Raw genomic sequence first — 26,437 nt, 5'->3', positions numbered from 1 at the left:
GGTGCTTCTGCGGCTCGCAATGGATCCTTGACACTAGAATCCTCATTTAGGAGATCTTTGAAGGATGGCAAAGAGAAACAAAACTAGACAGAACCAGGCTACAGAGTAATGTTTTAGAGCCCTGGTCTTCATTAAAACCTGCCTGGGACTAAACTGTTTGAGTGGACTAGTAGCATCATCCGGTTTTCTTGACTTTTACGAAGACTTTTATTGTATCCAATTTAAAAAAAAAAAGTCTTCAATCAACCATCAACATCGCAAAAACATGGAGTGAGAGAAAAATGTAAAGCTGTGCTTTTCTCTGGTGCCTTCGAAAATTTTCCCCTATAGAAGAATTATCTTTCAGCATTCATGAGAAAAGGCTAGCCCCAGTTACCTGTGAGCTGGTGGGGGAAATGGGTGGCCACGCAAGCGTAAGGCTCTGTGGCGCAATGGATAGCGCATTGGACTTCTAGGGCAAGAAGGCATTCAAAGGTTGTGGGTTCGAGTCCCACCAGAGTCGACCTTTGTCTTGTTACATCTTTGTCTACGGCCTTAGGTGGTGTAGAAAAATGCCAATTTCTAGGTATATCGACAAGCCTTATGCAGTTTATTATAAAATGCCATAAATCTCTTTCTTCTACCACATATGCAGCTTTTTGGTCCCCTCTTTGCCTTCTAGGAGAAGGCAGCCATTCCGAGCTTGTGGTATCACCAGAGTCAAGCCTTGCATTATCTAGAAAGCAAGGAGTGGTACTGGTTCCACCTGGGCTAAAAACTGAGCACATGCGCCCAAGCTCGTGGCTGTGGCGCAATGGATAGCGCATTGGACTTCTAGAAAAGTGTAGTGATTCAAAGGTTGTGGGTTCGAGTCCCACCAGAGTCATCTTTTCTATCACGCCTGACGTCAAGACCTTGACTTCGCCTTTAGGTTGTCTTTGAAGAATGCAAAAGAAAAACCAAAACTAGACCGAGCCAGGCTTGGTAATCAAGGTTTCACAAGCCTGCTTTTGAGTTGAAACCTACCTACGGAAACATTTTGTATTATATGTGACATTAAAGGCAATTTGCCAGCTCTATATCGTGCTGAAAGTTCAAGTGTGTGATGAACACATTCCCTGCTCCGATTTTCTCTGGTGCCTTTTAAAATATTGCCCTGGGAAGGAATTTTCCCTTTTGGTAATTCAGCATTGGACTTTTAGAATCAGGACGTGATTCAAAGGTCTTGGGTTCGAGTCCACCACCAGAGTCGTCTTTTGTATCACGTGTGACATTAAAGACAATCTGTCAACTGTAAATCATGCTCAAGTGTCAAGGAGGTGTTGCCAAGCCTGAGCCTGCATGACTCCTCCCTACCCCACCGGTTTCCAGCCTTGACTGATTGATGTACAGGGCTCACTGCTGGAAGCAGAGCCCTGTACATCAGTCAGGCAGAGGTGGGGAGTTGGGCGGTGTGCTTCTGCGGCTCGCCAATGGCTCCTTGACACTAGAATCCTCATTTAGGAGGTCTTTGAAAGATGGCAAAGAGAAACAAAACTAGACAGAACCAGGCTACAGAGTTAATGTTTTAGAGCCCTGGTCTTCAGTTAAAACCTGCCTGGGACTAAACTGTTTGAGTGGACTAGTAGCATCATCCGGTTTTCTTGACTTTTACGAAGACTTTTATTGTATCCAATTTAAAAAAAAAAAGTCTTCAATCAACCATCAACATCGCAAAAACATGGAGTGAGAGAAAAATGTAAAGCTGTGCTTTTCTCTGGTGCTTCGAAAATTTTCCCCTATAGAAGAATTATCTTTCAGCATTCCATGAGAAAAAGGCTAGCCCCAGTTACCTGTGAGCTGGTGGGGGGAAATGGGTGGCCACGCAAGCGTAGGGCTCTGTGGCGCAATGGATAGCGCATTGGACTTCTAGGGCAAGAAAGGCATTCAAAGGTTGTGGGTTCGAGTCCCACCAGAGTCGACCTTTGTCTTGTTACATCTTTGTCTACGGCCTTAGGTGGTGTAGAAAAATGCCAATTTCTAGGTATATCGACAAGCCCTTATGCAGTTTATTATAAAATGCCATAAATCTCTTTCTTCTACCACATATGCAGCTTTTGGTCCCTCTTTGCCTTCTAGGAGAAGGCAGCCATTCCGAGCTTGTGGTATCACCAGAGTCAAGCCTTGCATTATCTAGAAAGCAAGGAGTGGTACTGGTTCACCTGGGCTAAAAACTGAGCACATGCGCCCAAGCTTGTGGCTCTGTGGCGCAATGGATAGCGCATTGGACTTCTAGAAAAGTGTAGTGATTCAAGGTTGTGGGTTCGAGTCCCACCAGAGTCATCTTTTCTATCACGCCTGACGTCAAGACCTTGACTTCGCCTTTAGGTTGTCTTTGAAGAATGCAAAAGAAAAACCAAAACTAGACCGAGCCAGGCTTGGTAATCAAGGTTTCACAAGCCTGCTTTTGAGTTGAAGCCTACCTACGGAAACATTTTGTATTATATGTGACATTAAAGGCAATTTGCCAGCTCTATATCCTGCTGAAAGTTCAAGTGTGTGATGAACACATTCCACAGCTCAGATTTTCTCTGGTGCCTTTTAAAATATTGCCCTGGGAAGGAATTTTCCCTTTTGGCCATTCAGCATTGGACTTTTAGAATCAGGATGTGATTCAAAGGTCTTGGGTTCGAGTCCCACCACCAGAGTCGTCTTTTGTATCACGTGTGACATTAAAGACAATCTGTCAACTGTAAATCATGCTCAAGTGTCAAGGAGGTGTTGCCAAGCCTGAGCCTGCATGACTCCTCCCTACCCCACCGGTTTCCAGCCTTGACTGATTGATGTACAGGGCTCACTGCTGGAAGCCGAGCCCTGTACATCAGTAAGGCAGAGGTGGGGAGTTGGGCGGTGTGCTTCTGCGGCTCGCCAATGGCTCCTTGACACTAGAATCCTCATTTAGGAGGTCTTTGAAAGATGGCAAAGAGAAACAAAACTAGACAGAACCAGGGTACAGAGTTAATGTTTTAGAGCCCTGGTCTTCAGTTAAACCTGCCTGGGGCTAAACTGTATGAGTGGACTAGTAGCATCATCCGGTTTTCTTGACTTTTACGAAGACTTTAATTGTATCCCATTTAAAAAAAAAAGAGTCTTCAATCAACCATCAACATCGCAAAAACATGGAGTGAGAGAAAAATGTAAAGCCGTGCTTTTCTCTGGTGCCTTCGAAAATTTTCCCCTATAGAAGAATTATCTTTCAGCATTCCATGAGAAAAGGCTAGCCCCAGTTACCTGTGAGCTGGTGGGGGGAAATGGGTGGCCACGCAAGCGTAGGGCTCTGTGGCGCAATGGATAGCGCATTGGACTTCTAGGGCAAGAAGGCATTCAAAGGTTGTGGGTTCGAGTCCCACCAGAGTCGACCTTTGTCTTGTTACATCTTTGTCCTACAGCCTTAGGTGGTGTAGAAAAAATGCCAATTTCTAGGTATATCGACAAGCCCTTATGCAGTTGATTATAAATGCCATAAATCTCTTTCTTCTACCAAATATGCAGCTTTTTGGTCCCCTCTTTGCCTTCTAGGAGAAGGCAGCCATTCCGAGCTTGTGGTATCACCAGAGTCAAGCCTTGCATTATCTAGAAAGCAAGGAGTGGTACTGGTTCCACCTGGGCTAAAACTGAGCACATGCACCCAAGCTCGTGGCTCTGTGGCGCAAAGGATAGCGCATTGGACTTCTGGAAAAGTGTAGTGATTCAAAGGTTGTGGGTTCGAGTCCCACCAGAGTCATCTTTTCTATCACGCCTGACGTCAAGACCTTGACTTCGCCTTTAGGTTGTCTTTGAAGAATGCAAAAGAAAAACCAAAACTAGACCGAGCCAGGCTTGGTAATCAAGGTTTCACAAGCCTGCTTTTGAGTTGAAGCCTACTACGGAAACATTTGTATTATATGTGACATTAAAGGCAATTTGCCAGCTCTATATCGTGCTGAAAGTTCAAGTGTGTGATGAACACATTCCACAGCTCAGATTTTCTCTGGTGCCTTTTAAAATATTGCCCTGGGAAGGAATTTTCCCTTTTGGCCATTCAGCATTGGACTTTTAGAATCAGGATGTGATTCAAAGGTCTTGGGTTCGAGTCCCACCACCAGGAGTCGTCTTTTGTATCACGTGTGACATTAAAGACAATCTGTCAACTGTAAATCATGCTCAAGTGTCAAGGAGGTGTTGCCAAGCCTGAGCCTGCATGACTCCTCCCTACCCCACCGGTTTCCAGCCTTGACTAATTGATGTACAGGGCTCACTGCTGGAAGCCGAGCCCTGTACATCAGTCAGGCAGAGGTGGGGAGTTGGGCGGTGTGCTTCTGCGGCTCGCCAATGGCTCCTTGACACTAGAATCCTCATTTAGGAGATCTTTGAAAGATGGCAAAGAGAAACAAAACTAGACAGAACCAGGCTACAGAGTTAATGTTTTAGAGCCCTGGTCTTCAGTTAAAACCTGCCTGGGACTAAACTGTTTGAGTGGACTAGTAGCATCATCCGGTTTTCTTGACTTTTACGAAGACTTTTATTGTATCCAATTTAAAAAAAAAAAAAGTCTTCAATCAACCATCAACATCGCAAAAACATGGAGTGAGAGAAAAATGTAAAGCTGTGCTTTTCTCTGGTGCCTTCGAAAATTTTCCCCTATAGAAGAATTATCTTTCAGCATTCCATGAGAAAAGGCTAGCCCCAGTTACCTGTGAGCTGGTGGGGGAAATGGGTGGCGTGGGGGAAATGGCTGGTGGGGGGAAATGGGTGGCTCTGTGGCGCAATGGATAGCGCATTGGACTTCTAGGGCAAGAAGGCATTCAAAGGTTGTGGGTTCGAGTCCCACCAGAGTCGACCTTTGTCTTGTTACATCTTTGTCTACGGCCTTAGGTGTGTAGAAAAATGGCAATTTCTAGGTATATCGACAAGCCCTTATGCAGTTTATTATAAAATGCCATAAATCTCTTTCTTCTACCACATATGCAGCTTTTTGGTCCCCTCTTTGCCTTCTAGGAGAAGGCAGCCATTCCGAGCTTGTGGTATCACCAGAGTCAAGCCTTGCATTATCTAGAAAGCAAGGAGTGGTACTGGTTCCACTGGGCTAAAAAACTGAGCACATGCGCCCAAGCTCGTGGCTCTGTGGCGCAATGGATAGCGCATTGGACTTCTAGAAAAGTGTAGTGATTCAAAGGTTGTGGGTTCGAGTCCCACCAGAGTCATCTTTTCTATCACGCCTGACGTCAAGACCTTGACTTCGCCTTTAGGTTGTCTTTGAAGAATGCAAAAGAAAAACCAAAACTAGACCGAGCCAGGCTTGGTAATCAAGGTTTCACAAGCCTGCTTTTGAGTTGAAGCCTACCTACGGAAACATTTTGTATTATATGTGACATTAAAGGCAATTTGCCAGCTCTATATCGTGCTGAAAGTTCAAGTGTGTGATGAACACATTCCACAGCTCAGATTTTCTCTGGTGCCTTTTAAAATATTGCCCTGGGAAGGAATTTTCCCTTTTGGCCATTCAGCATTGGACTTTTAGAATCAGGATGTGATTCAAGGTCTTGGGTTCGAGTCCCACCACCAGAGTCGTCTTTTGTATCACGTGTGACATTAAAGACAATCTGTCAACTGTAAATCATGCTCAAGTGTCAAGGAGGTGTTGCCAAGCCTGAGCCTGCATGACTCCTCCCTACCCCACCGGTTTCCAGCCTTGACTGATTGATGTACAGGGCTCACTGCTGGAAGCCGAGCCCTGTACATCAGTAGGCCAGAGGTGGGGAGTTGGGCGGTGTGCTTCTGCGGCTCGCCAATGGCTCCTTGACACTAGAATCCTCATTTAGGAGGTCTTTGAAAGATGGCAAAGAGAAACAAAACTAGACAGAACCAGGGTACAGAGTTAATGTTTTAGAGCCCTGGTCTTCAGTTAAAACTGCCTGGGGCTAAACTGTATGAGTGGACTAGTAGCATCATCCGGTTTTCTTGACTTTTACGAAGACTTTAATTGTATCCAATTTAAAAAAAAAGAGTCTTCAATCAACCATCAACATCGCAAAAACATGGAGTGAGAGAAAAATGTAAAGCTGTGCTTTTCTCTGGTGCCTTCGAAAATTTTCCCCTATAGAAGAATTATCTTTCAGCATTCCATGAGAAAAGGCTAGCCCCAGTTACCTGTGAGCTGGTGGGGGGAAAGGGGTGGCCACGCAAGCGTAAGGCTCTGTGGCGCAATGGATAGCGCATTGGACTTCTAGGGCAAGGAAGGCATTCAAAGGTTGTGGGTTCGAGTCCCACCAGAGTCGACCTTTGTCTTGTTACATCTTTGTCTACGGCCTTAGGTGGTGTAGAAAAATGCCCATTTCTAGGTATATCGACAAGCCCTTATGCAGTTGATTATAAAATGCCATAAATCTCTTTCTTCTACCACATATGCAGCTTTTTGGTCCCCTCTTTGCCTTCTAGGAGAAGGCAGCCATTCCGAGCTTGTGGCTTCGAGTATCACCAGAGTCAAGCCTTGCATTATCTAGAAAGCAAGGAGTGGTACTGGTTACACCTGGGCTAAAAACTGAGCACATGTGCCCAAGCTCGTGGCTCTGTGGCGCAATGGATAGCGCATTGGACTTCTAGAAAAGTGTAGTGATTCAAAGGTTGTGGGTTCGAGTCCCACCAGAGTCGTCTTTTCTATCACGCCTGACGTCAAGACCTTGACTTCGCCTTTAGGTTGTCTTTGAAGAATGCAAAAGAAAAACCAAAACTAGACCGAGCCAGGCTTGGTAATCAAGGTTTCACAAGCCTGCTTTTGAGTTGAAGCCTACCTACGGAAACATTTTGTATTATATGTGACATTAAAGGCAATTTGCCAGCTCTATATCGTGCTGAAAGTTCAAGTGTGTGATGAACACATTCCACAGCTCAGATTTTCTCTGGTGCCTTTTAAAATATTGCCATGGGAAGGAATTTTCCCTTTTGGCCATTTAGCATTGGACTTTTAGAATCAGGATGTGATTCAAAGGTCTTGGGTTCGAGTCCCACCACCAGAGTCGTCTTTTGTATCACGTGTGACATTAAAGACAATCTGTCAACTGTAAATCATGCTCAAGTGTCAAGGAGGTGTTGCCAAGCCTGAGCCTGCATGACTCCTCCCTACCCCACCGGTTTCCAGCCTTGACTGATTGATGTACAGGGCTCACTGCTGGAAGCCGAGCCCTGTACATCAGTAAGGCAGAGGCGGGGAGTTGGGCGGTGTGCTGCTGCGGCTCGCCAATGGCTCCTTGACACTAGAATCCTCATTTAGGAGGTCTTTGAAAGATGGCAAAGAGAAACAAAACTAGACAGAACCAGGGTACAGAGTTAATGTTTTAGAGCCCTGGTCTTCAGTTAAAACCTGCCTGGGGCTAAACTGTATGAGTGGACTAGTAGCATCATCCGGTTTTCTTGACTTTTACGAAGACTTTAACTGTATCCAATTTAAAAAAAAAGAGTCTTCAATCAACCATCAACATCGCAAAAACATGGAGTGAGAGAAAAATGTAAAGCTGTGCTTTTCTCTGGTGCCTTCGAAAATTTTCCCCTATAGAAGAATTATCTTTCAGCATTCCATGAGAAAAGGCTAGCCCCAGTTACCTGTGAGCTGGTGGGGGGAAATGGGGTGGCCACGCAAGCGTAAAGCTCTGTGGTGCAATGGATAGCGCATTGGACTTCTAGGGCAAAAAAGGCATTCAAAGGTTGTGGGTTCGAGTCCCACCAGAGTCGACCTTTGTCTTGTTACATCTTTGTCTACGGCCTTAGGTGGTGTAGAAAAATGCCAATTTCTAGGTATATCGACAAGCCCTTATGCAGTTGATTATAAAATGCCATAAATCTCTTTCTTCTACCACATATGCAGCTTTTTGGTCCCCTCTTTGCCTTCTAGGAGAAGGCAGCCATTCCGAGCTTGTGGTATCACCAGAGTCAAGCCTTGCATTATCTAGAAAGCAAGGAGTGGTACTGGTTCCACCTGGGCTAAAAACTGAGCACATGCACCCAAGCTCGTGGCTCTGTGGCGCAATGGATAGCGCATTGGACTTCTAGAAAAGTGTAGTGATTCAAAGGTTGTGGGTTCGAGTCCCACCAGAGTCGTCTTTTCTATCACGCCTGACGTCAAGACCTTGACTTCGCCTTTAGGTTGTCTTTGAAGAATGCAAAAGAAAAACCAAAACTAGACCGAGCCAGGCTTGGTAATCAAGGTTTCACAAGCCTGCTTTTGAGTTGAAGCCTACCTACGGAAACATTTTGTATTATATGTGACATTAAAGGCAATTTGCCAGCTCTATATCGTGCTGAAAGTTCAAGTGTGTGATGAACACATTCCACAGCTCAGATTTTCTCTGGTGCCTTTTAAAATATTGCCATGGGAAGGAATTTTCCCTTTTGGCCATTTAGCATTGGACTTTTAGAATCAGGATGTGATTCAAAGGTCTTGGGTTCGAGTCCCACCACCAGAGTCGTCTTTTGTATCACGTGTGACATTAAAGACAATCTGTCAACTGTAAATCATGCTCAAGTGTCAAGGAGGTGTTGCCAAGCCTGAGCCTGCATGACTCCTCCCTACCCCACCGGTTTCCAGCCTTGACTGATTGATGTACAGGGCTCACTGCTGGAAGCCGAGCCCTGTACATCAGTAAGGCAGAGGCGGGGAGTTGGGCGGTGTGCTGCTGCGGCTCGCCAATGGCTCCTTGACACTAGAATCCTCATTTAGGAGGTCTTTGAAAGATGGCAAAGAGAAACAAAACTAGACAGAACCAGGGTACAGAGTTAATGTTTTAGAGCCCTGGTCTTCAGTTAAAACCTGCCTGGGGCTAAACTGTATGAGTGGACTAGTAGCATCATCCGGTTTTCTTGACTTTTACGAAGACTTTAACTGTATCCAATTTAAAAAAAAAAGAGTCTTCAATCAACCATCAACATCGCAAAAACATGGAGTGAGAGAAAAATGTAAAGCTGTGCTTTTCTCTGGTGCCTTCGAAAATTTTCCCCTATAGAAGAATTATCTTTCAGCATTCCATGAGAAAAGGCTAGCCCCAGTTACCTGTGAGCTGGTGGGGGGAAATGGGTGGCCACGCAAGCGTAAAGCTCTGTGGTGCAATGGATAGCGCATTGGACTTCTAGGGCAAAAAAGGCATTCAAAGGTTGTGGGTTCGAGTCCCACCAGAGTCGACCTTTGTCTTGTTACATCTTTGTCTACGGCCTTAGGTGGTGTAGAAAAATGCCAATTTCTAGGTATATCGACAAGCCCTTATGCAGTTGATTATAAAATGCCATAAATCTCTTTCTTCTACCACATATGCAGCTTTTTGGTCCCCTCTTTGCCTTCTAGGAGAAGGCAGCCATTCCGAGCTTGTGGTATCACCAGAGTCAAGCCTTGCATTATCTAGAAAGCAAGGAGTGGTACTGGTTCCACCTGGGCTAAAAACTGAGCACATGCACCCAAGCTCGTGGCTCTGTGGCGCAATGGATAGCGCATTGGACTTCTAGAAAAGTGTAGTGATTCAAAGGTTGTGGGTTCGAGTCCCACCAGAGTCATTTTTTCTATCACGCCTGACGTCAAGACCTTGACTTCGCCTTTAGGTTGTCTTTGAAGAATGCAAAAGAAAAACCAAAACTAGACCGAGCCAGGCTTGGTAATCAAGGTTTCACAAGCCTGCTTTTGAGTTGAAGCCTGCTTTTGAGTTGAAGCCTACCTACGGAAACATTTTGTATTATATGTGACATTAAAGGCAATTTGCCAGCTCTATATCGTGCTGAAAGTTCAAGTGTGTGATGAACACATTCCACAGCTCAGATTTTCTCTGGTGCCTTTTAAATATTGCCCTGGGAAGGAATTTTCCCTTTTGGCCATTCAGCATTGGACTTTTAGAATCAGGATGTGATTCAAAGGTCTTGGGTTCGAGTCCCACCACCAGAGTCGTCTTTTGTATCACGTGTGACATTAAAGACAATCTGTCAACTGTAAATCATGCTCAAGTGTCAAGGAGGTGTTGCCAAGCCTGAGCCTGCATGACTCCTCCCTACCCCACCGGTTTCCAGCCTTGACTGATTGATGTACAGGGCTCACTGCTGGAAGCCGAGCCCTGTACATCAGTCAGGCAGAGGTGGGGAGTTGGGCAGTGTGCTTCTGCGGCTCGCCAATGGCTCCTTGACACTAGAATCCTCATTTAGGAGATCTTTGAAAGATGGCAAAGAGAAACAAAACTAGACAGAACCAGGCTACAGAGTTAATGTTTTAGAGCCCTGGTCTTCAGTTAAAACCTGCCTGGGGCTAAACTGTATGAGTGGACTAGTAGCATCATCCGGTTTTCTTGACTTTTACGAAGACTTTAATTGTATCCAATTTAAAAAAAAAGAGTCTTCAATCAAGCATCAACATCGCAAAAACATGGAGTGAGAGAAAAATGTAAAGCTGTGCTTTTCTCTGGTGCCTTCGAAAATTTTCCCCTATAGAAGAATTATCTTTCAGCATTCCATGAGAAAAGGCTAGCCCCAGTTACCTGTGAGCTGGTGGGGGGAAATGGGTGGCCACGCAAGCGTAAGGCTCTGTGGCGCAATGGATAGCGCATTGGACTTCTAGGGCAAGAAAGGCATTCAAAGGTTGTGGGTTCGAGTCCCACCAGAGTCGACCTTTGTCTTGTTACATCTTTGTCTACGGCCTTAGGTGGTGTAGAAAAATGCCAATTTCTAGGTATATCGACAAGACCTTATGCAGTTGATTATAAAATGCCATAAATCTCTTTCTTCTACCACATATGCAGCTTTTTGGTCCCCTCTTTGCCTTCTAGGAGAAGGCAGCCATTCCGAGCTTGTGGTATCACCAGAGTCAAGCCTTGCATTATCTAGAAAGCAAGGAGTGGTACTGGTTCCACCTGGGCGAAAAACTGAGCACATGCACCCAAGCTCGTGGCTCTGTGGCGCAATGGATAGCGCATTGGACTTCTAGAAAAGTGTAGTGATTCAAAGGTTGTGGGTTTGAGTCCCACCAGAGTCATCTTTTCTATCACGCCTGACGTCAAGACCTTGACTTCGCCTTTAGGTTGTCTTTGAAGAATGCAAAAGAAAAACCAAAACTAGACCGAGCCAGGCTTGGTAATCAAGGTTTCACAAGCCTGCTTTTGAGTTGAAGCCTACCTACGGAAACATTTTGTATTATATGTGACATTAAAGGCAATTTGCCAGCTCTATATCGTGCTGAAAGTTCAAGTGTGTGATGAACACATTCCACAGCTCAGATTTTCTCTGGTGCCTTTTAAAATATTGCCATGGGAAGGAATTTTCCCTTTTGGCCATTTAGCATTGGACTTTTAGAATCAGGATGTGATTCAAAGGTCTTGGGTTCGAGTCCCACCACCAGAGTCGTCTTTTGTATCACGTGTGACATTAAAGACAATCTGTCAACTGTAAATCATGCTCAAGTGTCAAGGAGGTGTTGCCAAGCCTGAGCCTGCATGACTCCTCCCTACCCCACCGGTTTCCAGCCTTGACTGATTGATGTACAGGGCTCACTGCTGGAAGCCGAGCCCTGTACATCAGTAAGGCAGAGGTGGGGAGTTGGGCGGTGTGCTTCTGCGGCTCGCCAATGGCTCCTTGACACTAGAATCCTCATTTAGGAGGTCTTTGAAAGATGGCAAAGAGAAACAAAACTAGACAGAACCAGGCTACAGAGTTAATGTTTTAGAGCCCTGGTCTTCAGTTAAAACCTGCCGGGGGCTAAACTGTATGAGTGGACTAGTAGCATCATCCGGTTTTCTTGACTTTTACGAAGACTTTAATTGTATCCAATTTAAAAAAAAAAGAGTCTTCAATCAACCATCAACATCGCAAAAACATGGAGTGAGAGAAAAATGTAAAGCTGTGCTTTTCTCTGGTGCCTTCGAAAATTTTCCCCTATAGAAGAATTATCTTTCAGCATTCCATGAGAAAAGGCTAGCCCCAGTTACCTGTGAGCTGGTGGGGGGAAATAGGTGGCCACGCAAGCGTAAAGCTCTGTGGTGCAATGGATAGCGCATTGGACTTCTAGGGCAAGAAAGGCATTCAAAGGTTGTGGGTTCGAGTCCCACCAGAGTCGACCTTTGTCTTGTTACATCTTTGTCTACGGCCTTAGGTGGTGTAGAAAAATGCCAATTTCTAGGTATATCGACAAGCCCTTATGCAGTTGATTATAAAATGCCATAAATCTCTTTCTTCTACCACATATGCAGCTTTTTGGTCCCCTCTTTGCCTTCTAGGAGAAGGCAGCCATTCCGAGCTTGTGGTATCACCAGAGTCAAGCCTTGCATTATCTAGAAAGCAAGGAGTGGTACTGGTTCCACCTGGGCTAAAAACTGAGCACATGCACCCAAGCTCGTGGCTCTGTGGCGCAATGGATAGCGCATTGGACTTCTAGAAAAGTGTAGTGATTCAAAGGTTGTGGGTTCGAGTCCCACCAGAGTCATCTTTTCTATCACGCCTGACGTCAAGACCTTGACTTCGCCTTTAGGTTGTCTTTGAAGAATGCAAAAGAAAAAACAAAACTAGACCGAGCCAGGCTTGGTAATCAAGGTTTCACAAGCCTGCTTTTGAGTTGAAGCCTGCTTTTGAGTTGAAGCCTACCTACGGAAACATTTTGTATTATATGTGACATTAAAGGCAATTTGCCAGCTCTATATCGTGCTGAAAGTTCAAGTGTGTGATGAACACATTCCACAGCTCAGATTTTCTCTGGTGCCTTTTAAAATATTGCCCTGGGAAGGAATTTTCCCTTTTGGCCATTCAGCATTGGACTTTTAGAATCAGGATGTGATTCAAAGGTCTTGGGTTCGAGTCCCACCACCAGAGTCGTCTTTTGTATCACGTGTGACATTAAAGACAATCTGTCAACTGTAAATCATGCTCAAGTGTCAAGGAGGTGTTGCCAAGCCTGAGCCTGCATGACTCCTCCCTACCCCACCGGTTTCCAGCCTTGACTGATTGATGTACAGGGCTCACTGCTGGAAGCCGAGCCCTGTACATCAGTCAGGCAGAGGTGGGGAGTTGGGCGGTGTGCTTCTGCGGCTCGCCAATGGCTCCTTGACACTAGAATCCTCATTTAGGAGATCTTTGAAAGATGGCAAAGAGAAACAAAACTAGACAGAACCAGGCTACAGAGTTAATGTTTTAGAGCCCTGGTCTTCAGTTAAAACCTGCCTGGGACTAAACTGTTTGAGTGGACTAGTAGCATCATCCGGTTTTCTTGACTTTTACGAAGACTTTTATTGTATCCAATTTAAAAAAAAAAAAGTCTTCAATCAACCATCAACATCGCAAAAACATGGAGTGAGAGAAAAATGTAAAGCTGTGCTTTTCTCTGGTGCCTTCGAAAATTTTCCCCTATAGAAGAATTATCTTTCAGCATTCCATGAGAAAAGGCTAGCCCCAGTTACCTGTGAGCTGGTGGGGGGAAATGGGTGGTCACGCAAGCGTAAGGCTCTGTGGCGCAATGGATAGCGCATTGGACTTCTAGGGCAAGAACGGCATTCAAAGGTTGTGGGTTCGAGTCCCACCAGAGTCGACCTTTGTCTTGTTACATCTTTGTCTACGGCCTTAGGTGGTGTAGAAAAATGCCAATTTCTAGGTATATCGACAAGCCCTTATGCAGTTTATTATAAAATGCCATAAATCTCTTTCTTCTACCACATATGCAGCTTTTTGGTCCCCTCTTTGCCTTCTAGGAGAAGGCAGCCATTCCGAGCTTGTGGTATCACCAGAGTCAAGCCTTGCATTATCTAGAAAGCAAGGAGTGGTACTGGTTCCACCTGGGCTAAAAACTGAGCACATGCGCCCAAGCTCGTGGCTCTGTGGCGCAATGGATAGCGCATTGGACTTCTAGAAAAGTGTAGTGATTCAAAGGTTGTGGGTTCGAGTCCCACCAGAGTCTTCTTTTCTATCACGCCTGACGTCAAGACCTTGACTTCGCCTTTAGGTTGTCTTTGAAGAATGCAAAAGAAAAACCAAAACTAGACCGAGCCAGGCTTGGTAATCAAGGTTTCACAAGCCTGCTTTTGAGTTGAAGCCTACCTACGGAAACATTTTGTATTATATGTGACATTAAAGGCAATTTGCCAGCTCTATATCGTGCTGAAAGTTCAAGTGTGTGATGAACACATTCCACAGCTCAGATTTTCTCTGGTGCCTTTTAAAATATTGCCCTGGGAAGGAATTTTCCCTTTTGGCCATTCAGCATTGGACTTTTAGAATCAGGATGTGATTCAAAGGTCTTGGGTTCGAGTCCCACCACCAGAGTCGTCTTTTGTATCACGTGTGACATTAAAGACAATCTGTCAACTGTAAATCATGCTCAAGTGTCAAGGAGGTGTTGCCAAGCCTGAGCCTGCATGACTCCTCCCTACCCCACCGGTTTCCAGCCTTGACTGATTGATGTACAGGGCTCACTGCTGGAAGCCGAGCCCTGTACATCAGTCAGGCAGAGGTGGGGAGTTGGGCGGTGTGCTTCTGCGGCTCGCCAATGGCTCCTTGACACTAGAATCCTCATTTAGGAGGTCTTTGAAAGATGGCAAAGAGAAACAAAACTAGACAGAACCAGGCTACAGAGTTAATGTTTTAGAGCCCTGGTCTTCAGTTAAAACCTGCCTGGGGCTAAACTGTATGAGTGGACTAGTAGCATCATCCGGTTTTCTTGACTTTTACGAAGACTTTAATCGTATCCAATTTAAAAAAAAAGAGTCTTCAATCAACCATCAACATCGCAAAAACATGGAGTGAGAGAAAAATGTAAAGCTGTGCTTTTCTCTGGTGCCTTCGAAAATTTTCCCCTATAGAAGAATTATCTTTCAGCATTCCATGAGAAAAGGCTAGCCCCAGTTACCTGTGAGCTGGTGGGGGGAAATGTGTGGCAATGCAAGCGTAAGGCTCTGTGGCGCAATGGATAGCGCATTGGACTTCTAGGGCAAGGAAGGCATTCAAAGGTTGTGGGTTCGAGTCCCACCAGAGTCGACCTTCGTCTTGTTACATCTTTGTCTATGGCCTTAGGTGGTGTAGAAAATACAAAATTACTCTCACCGGTAATTCACTTTCCACGATTCCTTCATGACAGCACCATGAATGGAGGATGCTCCGCTCGTCTCTATAGGGACAGGAACACAGACAAGTTTAAAAGGCCCCTCCCCAGGCACACCCCCAGTGATTTTAAATTATAAGTAGAGGTGCACCAAATTTCCTTCAACCCATCTCTCGGGCGGGAATTAATGTGGTGCTGTCATGAAGGATTCGTGGAAAGTGAATTACCGGTGAGAATAATTTTGTATTTCCACAGCATGCTCCTTCATGACAGCACCATGAATGGAGACCTACCATATTAGTAGTCTCAGGGAGGGATAACTGCTTGTAGGACCTTTCTGCCGAATGCACAGTCCTGATTTGCCGCGACATTCAGTCGGTAATGTCTAATAAATGTATTTATGCTTGACCACGTAGCTGTTTTGCATATCTGGTCAGGTGATGCGTTCGCTTTTTCCGCCCAGGAAGAGGAGACCCCACGAGTTGAGTGAGCCTTGATGCCAGGAGGAGCGAGCTTGTTTTGCGCCCTATAGCCCTCTGCTATTGCTTGTTTTATCCACCTGGCAATGGTATCTTTAGATACCTTCTTCCCCTTATTTTTACCCTGGTATTGTACAAATAAATTTTCATCAATTCTCCATGATCTGGTTGTATCAAGGTAGTGTATTATTATTCTCCTCACGTCTAGACAATGGAATTTCCTTTCCTTGTGATTAGCCGGAGTGTTATAAAAGGACGGGAGTATAATCTCCTGATTTCTGTGAAAATCGGTGTTAACCTTGGGAGTAAATGTGTAGTCGTGTCTTAACACTATTTTATCCTCTAATATCTTCAGGAATGGCTCTCTAGAGGAAAGAGCCTGTATTTCCCCCACCCTTCTGGCTGTAGTAACAGCGACTAGAAAGGCAGCCTTGATGGAGAGCAATTTTAAGGATAATGTTTCTAATGGCTCAAAGGGATCCTCTGTCAGGGCGACCAAGACCGTGTTGAGATCCCAGGAAGGAAACTGTTTCCTAGGGGCAGGTCTAATCCGGGATACTGCTTTGATAAATCTGCTGATTAGTTTGTTCTCCATCAAGGAAGTCTCAAAAAAACTAGATAAAGCCGAGACCTGTACCTTTAATGTACTTAGACTAAGCCCTTTATCTAGGCCCTCCTGGAGAAAGTCTAGAATAGCTGGTATGTCAGGACTTTCTAGGTCAGGAATCTTTGGGTTATACCAGTTCAAGAAGGTTGTCCAGTATCTCTTGTATATAGCTGAGGTAGAACCTTTTCTACTAAGTAGAAGAGTAGATATTACCTTATCAGACAGACCCTTACGTACTAGAATTTCCCTCTCAGGAGCCACGCAGCTAACTTTAGTTTCTCTACCCCTGGATAGACCACTGGGCCCTGGAGTAGGAGATCCTTCCTCACTGGAAGAAATAGTGGACCCTCTACTGACATTTCTTCTAACATTGGAAACCAATTTCTCTTTGTCCAGAGAGGGGCTACCAGGATTACCGTGGCTTGACTTCCCCTGATCTTTCTCAGTACTAGAGGAATTATTGGGAAGGGAGGGAAGGCATAGGCTAGATTCATATTCCATGGAACTGACAGAGAATCCAGCACCCAGGGACTGTCTAACCGGTTGAGGGAACAAAATACTTCTACCTTTCTGTTTATTCGAGAGGCGAAAAGGTCCACCTGAGGCAACCCCCATTTCTGTATTATTATCTGAAATACTTCCTGATTCAGGGACCATTCCCCTGGAAGTATTTGTTGGCGACTTAAATAGTCTGCCTTTACATTGTGAATCCCTCTCAGGTGGACTGCTGTAATGGATAGAACCTGGTTTTCTGCCCAGGTGAAGATATTGTCTGATACACTCTGGAGGAGTAGAGATTTTGTGCCTCCCTGGTGACGCAGATAAGCTACGGTCGTTACATTGTCCGAGAGTATCTTGATGTGTTGACCCTCTAGAGAGTCCTGAAAATGTTAGAGCGCTAGCCAAGCCCCTAGCAGCTCTCTTAGGTTTGAGGAGCAAACTGAAATCTCCTGAGACCACTTGCCCTGGGCATAATGACCTAGACACTGAGCCCCCCAGCCTGAGCCGCTGGCGTCTACTGTAAGTGACACTACCGGCTGCTGAACCCACAAGACCCCTGTTTGCAAGTTTTTGGGACAGAGCCACCAGGAAAGGGAATCCTTTACCTTCTGGCCTAACAGAATCTTTTTGTCTAAAGATCTTGGATTATGTCCCAGGAGGACAGGATCCGACTCTGAAGAATTCTTGAGTGGGCCTGACTCCAAGCTACACAAGTTATGGAGGAGGTCATGAGGCCTAGTATCCTCATGCATTGTCGGAGTGAGGCCTTGTTCTTGGCTCTGAACTCGGAGAATTCTTGTAGAATGCGAGTCTGCTTTTCTAAGGGAAGAAAAGAGGTCTGCAGTTGGGAATCTAGCAAGACCCCCAAAAACACTTTCTGTCTGGTTGGGGTTAGGTCTGACTTTGGAAAGTTTATTATCCAACCCAATCGAGTAATTAGCTTCATTACTGATGTGAGTTGGGACAGGAGAGTCTCTTCTGACTGGGCTATCAGGAGGAAGTCGTCTAAATAAGGAAATAGGCAAATTCCTTCCTTCCTGAGATGGGCTACCATCTCTATCACCAGCTTCGTAAATATCCTCGGGGCTGAGGATATCCCGAAGGGGAGACAACAAAATTGGAAATGTCGTACCACTCCCTCCCGGAGAATCGCAAATCTGAGGTATTTGTGATATCTGGGGTGGATTGGGACGTGGTAGTAGGCATCCTTCAGGTCTATAGAGACCATGAAGGAGCCCGGCGGGATCAAGGGAATGATTGTCTTTATCGTTTCCATCTTGAAACGGCGATAGACAATCCATTTGTTCAGATATTTTAAGTTGATTATTGTTCTGTACGTTCCATTTGGTTTTTTTACCAAGAAGAGGCTGGAGTAATACCCCTGCTTTTCTTCCGAAATTGGAACTGGTACCACTGCCCCTAGAGCAATCATATCCTCTATCCCTTTGAGGATTAGATTGTTTTGTTTTACTGATCCCGCGTCTGTAATGAGAAACCTGGTCGGGGGAAGGCTGCTGAACTCTATCTTGTAGCCTACCTGAACAATGTTCAGGGCCCAGGGGTTTGAGGTAATGTTCTGCCAATCCCGGGCAAACTGGAGAAGCCTTCCCCCGACCAGGGATCCGTCATTGTTTTGTAGAGGTGGACTGGTTAGTATTGGGGTTAAGGAGGAAACCTCTCCCTCTACCTCCCCCTTTGGGGTAACTCCACCTTCCCGTCTTCCCTTTCCCCTTATAGTCTTTAGAGGAAAAACGGGTTTTCCGAAAGGGCTGCTTTTTTCCCTTAGACTCATCCGGTAAATCCTTCTTTTTATCTGCTGCCTTATCAAGGATTTTATCTAGCTCTGCTCCAAACACATACTCCCCTTTAAAGGGAATGGAGCATAGTTTGTTTTTGGACCATGTGTCCCCCGACCAAGACCTTAACCAGAGGGTCCTCCGGACTGAATTAGATAAGGTAGCTATTTTTGCACTAGACCGAATGGACTCGGCCGAGGCGTCGGCCAAGAAACCAGTGGCCATCTTTAATAAAGGCAGAGTGCCCAAAATCTTTTCTCTAGGGGTTTTCTTCAGCTAATAGGACTTCCAGCTGGTTTAACCAGACTGACATGGTCCTAGCTATAGATGTGGCAGCGATGTTTGTTTTGGTGGTATAGGAGGTGGCTTCCCAAACTTTTTTAAGTAAGGAGTCACCCTTCCTATCCATAGGATCTCTTAACTGGCTGGAGTCCTCAAAGGGGATAGAGGTCCTTTTTGCTACTTTGGCTACCTGGACGTCTATCTTAGGGATCTCATCCCAGATATTTGTTTCGGTTTTATCAAACATAAGACGATTTTTTATCTCTCTAGAGACGGAAAACCTTTTCTCAGTCTGTTCCCACTCCTCTAACACCAAGTCCTTTAGATTTGCGTTAATGGGGAATACTGTATGCTTTTTTGCCTTTAGGCCACCAAACATCTCATCCACCACTGAACTTTCTTGAGCAGTCTCTTCTAAGTTCATGGTCTCTCTGACTGCTTTGATTAGGGTCTCAATGTCAGAGGAGTCAAAGAAATATTTTTTAACCGTAGCAGGAGTATGAGAAACATTCCCAACCTCCTCCTCATCATCATTATCATTATCCAACCTCTCTTCCTCCTCCAGCTCTATATCAGATGTCACATGCACAGCATTATCGGAGCTGGATGAGGAGGTAGAGATCTGTCTAATCCTTTTCCTAGGAACAGGATTATCCTTAGTTTTAGAGCCAGAAGCCGAGGGCTTTCTCATCTCCTCCTTTACAATAGATCTAATATCCTGCATGAGGGACTGTTTCTCGTCCCTTAACACATTAGAGATACAGGAGGTACATAGTTGTTTGCTATAAGACAACTCTAGGGTAATCTTGCACATAACACATCTCTTTGACTCTCTTCTCCTTGGGGTCTCCAGCTCTCCTGTCGGTGTGCGGCGTCCGGGCTCCGGACTGTGGACTTGCTCCATAGCTGCAGGGGGAGAGACAAAGCAGGCCATGCAGCTGACTCTTATAGAGTCTCCCGCGCTTGCCACTGCGCCGGACGCTGCCGCGACCCGGAAGTGTCCTTGCAAACTGCAATCGTCACTTCCTGTGACGTCAGAAAAGATGGCCGCCCCCACCGGAACGCGCGCGTCTCCTGGAGACTCCTGCCACCTCCCGGAGCAACGGAGGCTTGGAAACTCGGGAGGCCTCTGCTCAGAGAGGCACCGAGCTCCGTAAAACAGGGGAGGAACGAGGCCACGAAGACCCCGATCGACCCGCTCACCAGCTGGCTTGAAGGGCCCAGCCGCCGCAGCCCGCACTGGTAAGGTTCCTTCTGGCAGGAACAAAGTTGCCGTCCTCTCTGTAGGGACAGGAAGCACTGGGGGTGTGCCTGGGGAGGGGCCTTTTAAACTTGTCTGTGTTCCTGTCTCTATAGAGACAAGCAGAGCATCCTCCATTCATGGTGCTGTCATGAAGGAGCATGCTGTGGAAAATGCCAATTTCTAGGTATATCGACAAGCCCTTATGCAGTTGATTATAAAATGCCATAAATCTCTTTCTTCTACCACATATGCAGCTTTTTGGTCCCCTCTTTGCCTTCTAGGAGAAGGCAGCCATTCCGAGCTTGTGGTATCACCAGAGTCAAGCCTTGCATTATCTAGAAAGCAAGGAGAGGTACTGGTTCCACCTGGGCTAAAAACTGAGTACATGTGCCCAAGCGCGTGGCTCTGTGGCGCAATGGATAGCGCATTGGACTTCTAGAAAAGTGTAGTGATTCAAAGGTTGTGGGTTCGAGTCCCACCAGAGTCGTCTTTTCTATCACGCCTGACGTCAAGACCTTGACTTCGCCTTTAGGTTGTCTTTGAAGAATGCAAAAGAAAAACCAAAACTAGACCGAGCCAGGCTTGGTAATCAAGGTTTCACAAGCCTGCTTTTTTGTTGAAGCCTACCTACGGAAACATTTTGTATTATATGTGACATTAAAGGCAATTTGCCAGCTCTATATCGTGCTGAAAGTTCAAGTGTGTGATGAACACATTCCCCAGCTCAGATTTTCTCTGGTGCCTTTTAAAATATTGCCCTGGGAAGGAATTTTTCCTTTTGGCCATTCAGCATTGGACTTTTAGAATCAGGACGTGATTCAAAGGTCTTGGGTTCGAGTCCCACCACCAGAGTCGTCTTTTGTATCACGTGTGACATTAACCCCTTGCCTCTAAAGCCTGTTTTGGCCTTAATGACCAGGCTCATTTTTCAAAATCTGACCTGTCTCACTTTATGCGCTTATAGCTCAGTGATGCTGTAACGTATGCTAGCGATTCTGAGATTGTTTTTTCGTCACATATGGCACTTTATATTAGTAGCAAAATTTGGTCACTACTTTGTGTATTTTTTGTGAAAAACATCAAAATATCATGAAAAATTTGAAAATTTTGCATTTTATGAACTTCTGAAATTCTCTGCTTCTAAAAAAGCAAGTCATAGCACATAAATTAGTTGCTAAATCACATTACCAATATGTCCTCTTTATTCTGGCATAATTTTGGAAACATATTTTACTTTTTTAGGGTGTTACTGGGCTTAGAAATTTATTAGCAAATTATCACATTTTGTGAAAATTTCCAAAACTGATTCTTTTTAGGGACCAGTTCTTTTTTTAAATGGATTTAGAAGGCTTGTATACTGGAAACCCCCATAAGTGACCCCATTTTGGAAACTAGACACCTTAAAGAATTAATCTAGGGGGATAATGAGCATTTTAACCCTACAGGGGCTGGAGGAAAGTATTCACAATTAGGCCGTAAAAAAATCGAAAATTTAAATTTTCAAATAATATAAACGTTTAGATTAAAGTTTCTCATTTTCAAAAGGAACATGAGAAAAAAAGCATGCCAAAATTTGTAACGCAGGTTTTCCTGAATACAACGGTACCCCATATGTGGGCGTAAACCACTGTATGGGCACACAGCAGGGCTCAGAAGGAAGGGAGCGACAATTGGCTTTTTTAATGCAGATTTTGCTGAAGAAGTTTCTGAGCGCCAGGTGCGTTTGCAGAGCCCCTGTAGTGTCCGCAGAATAGAATCCCCCCAAAAGTCACCCCATTTTCGAAACTACACCCCTCAAAGAATTCATCTTTGGGTAGGATGAGCACTTTGACCCCACAGGTATTAGAGGAAAGTATTCAGAATTAGACAGTAAAAAGGAAAAACACGAAATTTTCCAATAATATGTTTGTTTAGTTTGAAATTTCTCAATTTCACGAGGAACAAGAGAAAAAAAGTACCCCAAAATTTGTAACGCAGGTTCTCCTGAATACAACGGTACCCCATATGTGGGCGTAAACCACTGTATGGCCACACAGCTGGGCTCAGAAGGGAAGGAGCGCCTATTAGCTTTTTCAATGCAGATTTTTCTGAAGAAGTTTCTGAGCGCCAGGTGCGTTTGCAGCTCCCCTGTAGTGTCCGCAGACGAGAAACCCCCATAAGTCACCCCATTTTGGAAAGTACACCCCTCAAGGAATTCATCTTTGGGTGTGTTGACCATTTTGACCCCACAGGTATTAGAGGAAAGTATTCAAAATAAGACAGTAAAATTGAAAAACTAGAATTTTTCCAATAATATGTTCGTTTAGTTGGAAATTTCTCAATTTCACGAGGAACAGGGGAGAAGCTGCATGCCAAAATCTGTAACGCAGGTTCTCCTGAGTAGAATGGTACCCCATATGTGGGCATAAACCCCTGTATGGGCACCCAGCTGGGCTCAGAAGGGAAGGAGCGCCAATTAGCATTTTCAGTGCAGATTTTTCCGAAGAAGTTTCTGAGCGCCAGGTGCGTTTGCAGCGCCCCTGTAGTGTCAGCAGAATAGAACCCCCCCAAAAGTCACCCCATTTAGGAAAGTACACCCCTCAAAGAATTCATCTTGGGGTGTGGTGACCATTTTGACCCCACAGGTATTAGAGGAAAGTATTTAAAAGTAGAGAGTAAAAAAGAAAAACTCAAATTTTTCCAATAATATGTTTGTTTAGTTTGAAATTTCTCAATTTCATGAGGAACAGGAGAGAAAATGTACCCAAAAATTTATAACGCAGGTTCTCGTGAGTAGAACGGTACCGCATATGTGGGTATAAACCACTGTATGGGCACACAGCAGGGATCAGAAGGAAGGGAGCGCCAATTAGCATTTTCAGTGCAGATTTTGCTGAAGAAGTTTCTGAGCGCCAGGTGCATTTTTTAGTGCACCTGTAGTGCCAGCGTAGTAAAATCTCGCCATAAGTCACCCCATTTTGGAAAGTACACCCCTCAAAGAATTTATCTTGGGGTGTGGTGACCATTTTGACCCCACAGGTATTAGAGGAAAGTATTCAAAAGTAGACAGTAAAAATGAAAAACTCGAATTTTTCCAGTAATATGTTCCTTTAGTTGGAAATTTCTAAATTTCACGAGGAACAGGAAAGAAAACGTACCCCAAAATCTGTAACGCAGGTTCTCCTGAGTAGAACAGTACCCCATATGTGGGCATAAACCACTGTATGGGCACACAGACGGGCTCAGAAGGCAAGGAGCGCCAATTTGCTGGAGCAAAACCGCAGCTAGAAACAGTTATTAGAATAGCGCAGTTACTAAAATACAATAAAAAAATTAGATTACAGGTAATGTGGGGTGGTTACGGGTAATCTGGAGGTGGTTACGGGTAATCTGGAGGTGGTTATGGGTAATCTGCGGTGGTTACAGACAATCTAGGGTGGTTACAGGTAAGCTGCTGTGGTTACGGCCAACGTGGGGTGGTTACGGACAATCTGGGTTGGTTACGGATAAACTGAAGTGCTTATATGTAATTTGGGTTGGTTACGGCAATCTGGAGGGGGTCTTTGGCAATTTGGGGTGGTTAGAGGCAACGTGCGGCCGTCAGTGGCAACGTGCGGCCGTCAGTGGCAACGTGCGGCCGTCAGTGGCAACGTGCGGCCGTCAGTGGCAACGTGCGGCCGTCAGTGGCAACGTGCGGTGGTTACGTGTAATCTGGCGTGATTACGGGCAACCTGGGGCGATTAGGGGCAACGTGCAGTGGTTACGGGTAATCTGGTGTGATTACAGGCAACCTGGGGCGGTTAGGGGCAACGTGCGGTGGTTACGTGCAATCTGGCGTGATTACGGGCAACGTGCGGTGGTTACGGACAATGTGCAGTGGTTATCGGCAACGTGCGGTGGTTACGGGCAACATGCGGTGGTTAAGTGTAATCTGGCGTGATTATGGGCAACCTGGGGTGGTTACGGGTAATCTGTTGTGATTACATGCAACCTGGGGTGGTTAGAGGCAACGTGTGGTTGTTACGGGCAATCTGGCATGATTACGGGCAACGTGCGGTGGTTACGGGCAACGTGCGGTGGTTACGGGCAATGTGCGGTGGTTACGGGCAACGTGCGGTGGTTACGGGCAATGTGCGGTGGTTACGGGCAACATGCGGTGGTTACGTGCAATCTGGCGTGATTTCGGCCAACCTGGGGCGGTTATGGGCAACGTGCGGTGGTTACGGGCAATGTGCGGTTGTTACGGGCAACGTGCGGTGGTTACGGGCAATGTGCGGTTGTTACAGGCAATGTGTGGTGGTTACGTGCAATCTGGCGTGATTTCGGCCAACCTGGGGCGGTTATGGGCAACGTGCGGTGGTTACGGGTAATCTGGGGGGGTTAGGGGTAATTTGGGAGTAAACTGCAATTATTACTATAATAAAAAGTGTGTGTGTTTTTTTTTTGTGTGTTTTTTCACTTTTTGTACTTTATCCATTCATTTTCACTGTATTACTATGATTACTGTGATATTTTCTATCACAGTAATCATAGTTTAGTGACAGAGACCAAATTGGTCTCTGTCACTTTAAATTTTCAGAGCTGGATGCTTCTGGCGCACATGCGCACATCAGAAGCAGCCAGGACACCGAAGAGGAAGGAGCTCCAGGATCAGGTAACGTATAATGGGAAGGGCGGGTGACTGGGGGACGGGGGTGACTGGGGGGGTGGGGGGCGACTTGGGGGGGGGCACGGTGACACTTTTTATCCCCTGTCACCAATGATTTATGGTGACAGGGGATAAAAAGTGCCGGCAGCACTGGGAACAGGCGATCGGCGGTATATAGTATATACCGCCGATCGCCTGTTCCGGGACCCCACAGGGGGGTCCCCGATCACTGCCCCATGCTCTCCGCTACCTCCGGTGGCGGAGAGCATGGGGCTTTGATCATTCTTTCATTTCCATCCCTGCGAACAAACATCGTTTATTCGCAGGGATGGGGGCGGCCATCTTGGATCTGATGGCCGCCCGGGGAGGGAGCGGGTTAGTGATCGGGGCACTAGGGGGGCTGATCTGGGGTCTGATTATTACATTTTCATCTCCCCCCACCGTGAATCCACGGTGGGGGGAGATGAAAGCTGTCGGCGGCGCCGGTACCGGAGATTGCCGGTATAATGTTGATATCGGCGATCTCCGGTACCGGCGGCAGGGGAAGGGGGGCCAGGGGACACTGTGACAGTGGCGGCGGGAGGAGGCAACGTCCTGCAGCCTCCTCCCGCCGCCCGATCAGCGGCGAACACCACATCTCCCCCATAGACGCTGCGGTCGCATCAACCGCGGCGTTTATGGGGTTAACTGCCCGGGGGGAGCGCGGCTCCCCTCCGGGCAGAGGCAGCGGGAGGATGTGGTGTGATACTGCCTCCTCCCGCTGCCCGATCTCACTTACGGGCTGCGGGGGGAGGCAGGAACAACATGACGTTTGGGGAACGTCATGTTGCATTAAGTACCTACTTTACATGACGTTCCCCAAACGTCATTTTGCGGCAAGGGGTTAAAGACAATCTGTCAACTGTAAATCATGCTCAAGTGTCAAGGAGGTGTTGCCAAGCCTGAGCCTGCATGACTCCTCCCTACCCCACCGGTTTCCAGCCTTGACTGATTGATGTACAGGGCTCAGTGCTGGAAGCCAAGCCCTGTACATCAGTCAGGCAGAGGTGGGGAGTTGGGCGGTGTGCTTCTGCGGCTCGCCAATGGCTCCTTGACACTAGAATCCTCATTTAGGAGATCTTTGAAAGATGGCAAAGAGAAACAAAACTAGACAGAACCAGGCTACAGAGTTAATGTTTTAGAGCCCTGGTCTTCAGTTAAAACCTGCCTGGGGCTAAACTGTATGAGTGGACTAGTAGCATCATCCGGTTTTCTTGACTTTTACCAAGACTTTTATTGTATCCAATTTAAAAAAAAAAAAAGTATTCAATCAACCATCAACATCGCAAAAACATGGAGTGAGAGCAAAATGTAAAGCTGTGCTTTTCTCTGGTGCCTTCGAAAATTTTCCCCTATAGAAGAATTATCTTCCAGCATTCCATGAGAAAAGGCTAGCCCCAGTTACCTGTGAGCTGGTGGGGGGAAATGGTTGGCCAAGCAAGCGTAAGGCTCTGTGGCGCAATGGATAGCACATTGGACTTCTAGGGCAAGGAAGGCATTCAAAGGTTGTGGGTTCGAGTCCCACCAGAGTTGACTTTTGTCTTGTTACATCTTTGTCTACGGCCTTAGGTGGTGTAGAAAAATGCCAATTTCTAGGTATATCGACAAGCCCTTATGCAGTTGATTATAAAATGCCATAAATCTCTTTCTTCTACCACATATGCAGCTTTTTGGTCCCCTCTTTGCCTTCTAGGAGAAGGCTTCCATTCCGAGCTTGTGGCTTCGAGTATCACCAGAGTCAAGCCTTGCATTATCTAGAAAGCAAGGAGTGGTACTGGTTCCACCTGGGCTGAAAAATGAGCACATGCGCCCAAGCTCGTGGCTCT

General features: G+C 46.0%; 23 non-coding genes across 23 annotated transcripts; all 23 read left to right on the top strand.

The window, feature by feature from the left end:
* Positions 1-417: 417 nt before the first annotated feature.
* TRNAR-UCU (transfer RNA arginine (anticodon UCU)) lies at positions 418-502 on the top strand. Its single transcript is given in 2 exon segments — positions 418-454; positions 467-502. It is a non-coding gene; the product is annotated as a tRNA-Arg (tRNA).
* Positions 503-781: 279 nt separating this feature from the next.
* Positions 782-865, top strand: TRNAR-UCU (transfer RNA arginine (anticodon UCU)). Its single transcript is given in 2 exon segments — positions 782-816; positions 830-865. It is a non-coding gene; the product is annotated as a tRNA-Arg (tRNA).
* Positions 866-1,853: 988 nt separating this feature from the next.
* On the top strand, positions 1,854-1,939 carry TRNAR-UCU (transfer RNA arginine (anticodon UCU)). The gene is given in 2 exon segments: positions 1,854-1,890; positions 1,904-1,939. It is a non-coding gene; the product is annotated as a tRNA-Arg (tRNA).
* A 277-nt stretch (positions 1,940-2,216) lies between these two features.
* On the top strand, positions 2,217-2,301 carry TRNAR-UCU (transfer RNA arginine (anticodon UCU)). The gene is given in 2 exon segments: positions 2,217-2,253; positions 2,267-2,301. It is a non-coding gene; the product is annotated as a tRNA-Arg (tRNA).
* A 990-nt stretch (positions 2,302-3,291) lies between these two features.
* On the top strand, positions 3,292-3,376 carry TRNAR-UCU (transfer RNA arginine (anticodon UCU)). Its single transcript is given in 2 exon segments — positions 3,292-3,328; positions 3,341-3,376. It is a non-coding gene; the product is annotated as a tRNA-Arg (tRNA).
* Positions 3,377-3,656: 280 nt separating this feature from the next.
* TRNAR-UCU (transfer RNA arginine (anticodon UCU)) lies at positions 3,657-3,742 on the top strand. Its single transcript is given in 2 exon segments — positions 3,657-3,693; positions 3,707-3,742. It is a non-coding gene; the product is annotated as a tRNA-Arg (tRNA).
* Positions 3,743-4,751: 1,009 nt separating this feature from the next.
* Positions 4,752-4,836, top strand: TRNAR-UCU (transfer RNA arginine (anticodon UCU)). The gene is given in 2 exon segments: positions 4,752-4,788; positions 4,801-4,836. It is a non-coding gene; the product is annotated as a tRNA-Arg (tRNA).
* Positions 4,837-5,115: 279 nt separating this feature from the next.
* Positions 5,116-5,201, top strand: TRNAR-UCU (transfer RNA arginine (anticodon UCU)). The gene is given in 2 exon segments: positions 5,116-5,152; positions 5,166-5,201. It is a non-coding gene; the product is annotated as a tRNA-Arg (tRNA).
* Positions 5,202-6,189: 988 nt separating this feature from the next.
* TRNAR-UCU (transfer RNA arginine (anticodon UCU)) lies at positions 6,190-6,275 on the top strand. Its single transcript is given in 2 exon segments — positions 6,190-6,226; positions 6,240-6,275. It is a non-coding gene; the product is annotated as a tRNA-Arg (tRNA).
* Positions 6,276-6,562: 287 nt separating this feature from the next.
* On the top strand, positions 6,563-6,648 carry TRNAR-UCU (transfer RNA arginine (anticodon UCU)). The gene is given in 2 exon segments: positions 6,563-6,599; positions 6,613-6,648. It is a non-coding gene; the product is annotated as a tRNA-Arg (tRNA).
* A 991-nt stretch (positions 6,649-7,639) lies between these two features.
* Positions 7,640-7,725, top strand: TRNAR-UCU (transfer RNA arginine (anticodon UCU)). The gene is given in 2 exon segments: positions 7,640-7,676; positions 7,690-7,725. It is a non-coding gene; the product is annotated as a tRNA-Arg (tRNA).
* Positions 7,726-8,005: 280 nt separating this feature from the next.
* Positions 8,006-8,091, top strand: TRNAR-UCU (transfer RNA arginine (anticodon UCU)). The gene is given in 2 exon segments: positions 8,006-8,042; positions 8,056-8,091. It is a non-coding gene; the product is annotated as a tRNA-Arg (tRNA).
* Positions 8,092-9,082: 991 nt separating this feature from the next.
* Positions 9,083-9,168, top strand: TRNAR-UCU (transfer RNA arginine (anticodon UCU)). The gene is given in 2 exon segments: positions 9,083-9,119; positions 9,133-9,168. It is a non-coding gene; the product is annotated as a tRNA-Arg (tRNA).
* Positions 9,169-9,448: 280 nt separating this feature from the next.
* On the top strand, positions 9,449-9,534 carry TRNAR-UCU (transfer RNA arginine (anticodon UCU)). The gene is given in 2 exon segments: positions 9,449-9,485; positions 9,499-9,534. It is a non-coding gene; the product is annotated as a tRNA-Arg (tRNA).
* Positions 9,535-10,541: 1,007 nt separating this feature from the next.
* On the top strand, positions 10,542-10,627 carry TRNAR-UCU (transfer RNA arginine (anticodon UCU)). Its single transcript is given in 2 exon segments — positions 10,542-10,578; positions 10,592-10,627. It is a non-coding gene; the product is annotated as a tRNA-Arg (tRNA).
* A 280-nt stretch (positions 10,628-10,907) lies between these two features.
* Positions 10,908-10,993, top strand: TRNAR-UCU (transfer RNA arginine (anticodon UCU)). Its single transcript is given in 2 exon segments — positions 10,908-10,944; positions 10,958-10,993. It is a non-coding gene; the product is annotated as a tRNA-Arg (tRNA).
* A 991-nt stretch (positions 10,994-11,984) lies between these two features.
* TRNAR-UCU (transfer RNA arginine (anticodon UCU)) lies at positions 11,985-12,070 on the top strand. The gene is given in 2 exon segments: positions 11,985-12,021; positions 12,035-12,070. It is a non-coding gene; the product is annotated as a tRNA-Arg (tRNA).
* Positions 12,071-12,350: 280 nt separating this feature from the next.
* On the top strand, positions 12,351-12,436 carry TRNAR-UCU (transfer RNA arginine (anticodon UCU)). The gene is given in 2 exon segments: positions 12,351-12,387; positions 12,401-12,436. It is a non-coding gene; the product is annotated as a tRNA-Arg (tRNA).
* Positions 12,437-13,445: 1,009 nt separating this feature from the next.
* TRNAR-UCU (transfer RNA arginine (anticodon UCU)) lies at positions 13,446-13,531 on the top strand. Its single transcript is given in 2 exon segments — positions 13,446-13,482; positions 13,496-13,531. It is a non-coding gene; the product is annotated as a tRNA-Arg (tRNA).
* A 280-nt stretch (positions 13,532-13,811) lies between these two features.
* Positions 13,812-13,897, top strand: TRNAR-UCU (transfer RNA arginine (anticodon UCU)). The gene is given in 2 exon segments: positions 13,812-13,848; positions 13,862-13,897. It is a non-coding gene; the product is annotated as a tRNA-Arg (tRNA).
* A 990-nt stretch (positions 13,898-14,887) lies between these two features.
* Positions 14,888-14,973, top strand: TRNAR-UCU (transfer RNA arginine (anticodon UCU)). Its single transcript is given in 2 exon segments — positions 14,888-14,924; positions 14,938-14,973. It is a non-coding gene; the product is annotated as a tRNA-Arg (tRNA).
* Positions 14,974-20,346: 5,373 nt separating this feature from the next.
* TRNAR-UCU (transfer RNA arginine (anticodon UCU)) lies at positions 20,347-20,432 on the top strand. Its single transcript is given in 2 exon segments — positions 20,347-20,383; positions 20,397-20,432. It is a non-coding gene; the product is annotated as a tRNA-Arg (tRNA).
* A 5,626-nt stretch (positions 20,433-26,058) lies between these two features.
* Positions 26,059-26,144, top strand: TRNAR-UCU (transfer RNA arginine (anticodon UCU)). Its single transcript is given in 2 exon segments — positions 26,059-26,095; positions 26,109-26,144. It is a non-coding gene; the product is annotated as a tRNA-Arg (tRNA).
* Positions 26,145-26,437: the final 293 nt, after the last annotated feature.

Source organism: Dendropsophus ebraccatus, unplaced genomic scaffold (genome assembly GCF_027789765.1).
Source record: "Dendropsophus ebraccatus isolate aDenEbr1 unplaced genomic scaffold, aDenEbr1.pat pat_scaffold_958_ctg1, whole genome shotgun sequence".
NCBI classification, from domain to species: domain Eukaryota; kingdom Metazoa; phylum Chordata; class Amphibia; order Anura; family Hylidae; genus Dendropsophus; species Dendropsophus ebraccatus.
The sequence above is the reverse complement of the archived record's forward strand: the minus strand, read 5'-3'. Positions and strand labels throughout refer to the sequence as shown.